The following is a 3,702-nucleotide window of genomic DNA, read 5'->3' as shown; positions in this document are numbered from 1 at the left end:
GCTCTTCATTTATTTCACACCTTTTCAGGCTCTTCCTGTTTTTCAACAACGTTTTATGCTCCTCCTATTTTTCAGACCGTTTCATGCTCCTCATATTTTTGACACCTTTTGAAGCTCTTCATATATTTCACACCTTTTCACGCTTTTCATGTTTTTCAACACCGCTTCATGCTCCTCCTGTTTTTCATACCGTTTCATGCTCCTCATAATTTTGACACTTTTTGAAGCTCTTTATATTTTTGACACCTTTTCATACTCTTAATGTTTTTACCACCGTTTCATGCTCCTCATATTTTTCAGACCGTTTCGTTCGCGTCATATTTTTGACACATTTTGAAGCTCTTCATATTTTTCTCACATTTTCAGGCTCTTCATGCTTTTCAAGAACACTTCATGCTCCTCTTTTTTTTGAGACCGTTTCATGCTCCTCGTGTTTTTGACACCATTTGCAGCTCTACATATTTTTCACAACTTTTCAGGCTGTTCATATTTTTTAACTCCGTTTCATGATCCTCCTATTTTTCACACCATTTCATGCTCCTCCTATTTTTGACACCTTTTGAAAGTCTTCATATTTTTTACACCTTTTCATGCTCTTCATGTTTTCAACACCATTTCATGCTCCTCCTATTTGTAAGACCGTTTCATGCTCCTCATATTTTTTACACATTTTGAATCTCTTCATAATCTCACATCTTTTCAGGCTCTTCATATTTTTCATAACCGTTTCATGCTCCTCCTATTTTGCAGACCGTTTCATGCTCCTAATATTTTTGACACGTTTTGAAGCTCTTCATATTTTTCACACCTTTTCAGGCTCTTCATATTTTTGAACACCGCTTCATGCTCCTCCTATTTTTCAGACCGTTTCATGCTCCTCATATTTTTCACACCTTTTGAAGCTCTTCATATTTTTCACACGATTTCAGGCTCTTCATGTTTTTGAACACCATTTCATGCTCCTCCTAATTTTCAGACCGTTTCATGCTCCTCATATTTTTGACACCTTTTGAAGCTCTTCATATTTTTGACACCTTTTGAAGCTCTTCATATTTTTCATATTTTTGAAGCTCTTCATATTTTCACACGTTTTCAGATTCTTCATGTTTTTCAACACCGCTTCATGATCCTGCTATTTTTCAGACCGTTTCATGCTCCTCATATATTTCACACCTTTTGAAGCTCTTCATATTTTTCACATCTTTTGAAGCTCTTCATATTTTTCACATTTTTTGAAGCTCTTCATATTTTTCACACCTTTTCAGGCTCTTCATGTTTTTCAACACCGCTTCATGCTCCTCCTATTTTTCAGACCGTTTCATGCTCCTCATATTTTTGACACCTTTTGAAGCTCTTCATATTTTTCACACCTTTTCAGGCTCTTCATGTCTTTGAACACCGCTTCATTCTCCTCCTATTTTTCAGACCGTTACATGCTCCTCATATTTTTCACACCTTTTGAAGCTCTTCATATTTCTCACACCTTTTCAGGCTCTTCATGTTTTTGAACACCGCTTCATGCTCCTCCTATTTTTAGGACATTTTCATGCTCCTCATATTTTTTACACCTATTGAAGCTCCTCCTATTTTTCACACCTTTTCAGGATCTTCATGTTTTTCAACACCGTTTCATGCTTCTCCTATTTTTCAGACCGTTTCATGCTCCTCCGATATTTCAGACCATTTCATGCGCGTCATATATTTGACAGCTTCTGAAGCTCTTCATATTTTTCACACCTTTTCAAGCTCTTCATGTTTTTGAACACCGCTTCATGCTCCTCCTTTTATTCAGACCGTTTCATGCTCCTCATATTTTTGACACTTTTTGAACCTCTTCATATTTTTCACACCTATTCAGGGTCTTCATATTTTTCAACACCGCTTCATGCTCCTCCTATTTTTCTGAACATTTCATGCTCCTCATATTTTTGACACGTTTTAAAGCTCTTCATTTATTTCACACCTTTTCAGGCTCTTCATGTGTTTCAACACCGCTTCATGCTCCTCGTATTTTTCAGACCGTTTCATGCTTCTCAAATTTTTGACACCTTTTGAAGCTCTTCATATTTTTCACACCTTTTCAGGTTCTTCATTTTTGTCAACAAAGCTTCATGCTCCTCCTATTTTTCAGACCGTTTTATGCTCCTCATATTTTACACACCTGTTGAAGCTTTTCATATTTTTCACACCATTTCAGGCTCTTCTTGTTTTTCAACAGCATTTCAACGTCCTCCTATTTTTCAGACTGTTTCCTGCTCCTCATTTTTCTGACACCTTTTGAAGCTCTTCATATATTTCACACCTTTTCAGGCTCTTCATGTTTTTGAACACCGATTCATGCTCCTCCTATTTTTCACACCTTTTGAAGATCTTCAAAATTTCAAACCTTTTCAAGCTCTTCATGTTTTTGAACACCGCTTCATGCTCCTCATATTTTTCACACCTTTTGAATCTCTTAATATTTTTCACACATTTTCAGGCTCTTCATGTTTTTGAACACCGTTTCATGCTCCTCCTATTTTTCAGACCGTTTCATGCTCCTCATATTTTTCACACCTTTTGAAGCTCTTCATATATTTCTCACCTTTTCCTGTTCTTCAGGTTTTTCAACATCGCTTCATCCTCCTCCTATTTTTCAGACCGTTTCATGCTCCTCATATTTTTGACACCTTTTGAAGCTCTTCATATTTTTCACACCTTTTGAAGCTCTTCATATTTTTCACAAGTTTTAAGGCTCTTCATGTTTTTCAACACCGTTTCATGCTCCTCCTATTTTTCAGACCGTTTCATGCTCCTCATATTTCTGTTACCTTTTGAAGCTCTCCATATTTTTCACATATTTTCAGGCTCTTCATGCTTTTCAACACCGTTTCATTCTCCTCCTATTTTGAGACTGTTTCATGCTCCTCTTATTTTTGACACCTTTAGAAGCTCTTAATATATTTCACACCGTTTAAGGCTCTTCATGTTTCTGAACACCGCTTCATGCTCCTCCTATATTTCACACCTTTTCATGCTTTTCATGTTTTCAACACCGTTTCATGCTCCTCCTATTTGTCAGACCTTTTCTTGCTCCTCACATTTTTTACTCCTTTTGAAACTCTTCATATTTTTGACACCTTTTCATTCTTTTCATGTTTTTCTACACCGTTTCATGCTCCTGCTATATTTCAGACCATTTCATGCTCCTCATAATTTTCACACATTTTGGAGCTCTTCATATTTTTCACACCTTTCCAGGCTCTTCATGTTTTTGAACACCATTTCATTCTCCTCCTATTTTGCAGACCGTTTCATGCTCCTCATATTTTTGACACCTTTTGAAGCTCTTCATATTTTTCACACCTTTTCAGGCTCTTCATGTTTTTGAACACCGCTTCATGCTCCACCTATTTTTCAGACCGTATCATGCTCCTCATATTTTTCCCACTCTTTCAGGCTCTTCATATTTTTGAACAACGCTTCATGCTCCTCCTATTTTTCAGACCATTTCATGCTCCTCATATTTTTGACATCTTTTGAAGCTCTTCTTGTTTTTCACACCTTTTCAGGCTGTTCATGTTTTTCAACACCGCTTCATGCTCCACCTTTTTTTCAGTCCGTATCATTCTCCTCATATTTTTCACATCTTTTGAAGCTCTTCATATATTACACAACTTTTCAGGCTCTTCATGTTTTTCAACCTCGCTTCATGCTCCTCCT

This window comes from Dama dama, unplaced genomic scaffold, assembly GCF_033118175.1.
Source record: "Dama dama isolate Ldn47 unplaced genomic scaffold, ASM3311817v1 ptg000115l, whole genome shotgun sequence".
NCBI classification, from domain to species: domain Eukaryota; kingdom Metazoa; phylum Chordata; class Mammalia; order Artiodactyla; family Cervidae; genus Dama; species Dama dama.
Note: the sequence above shows the minus strand (reverse complement) of the source record.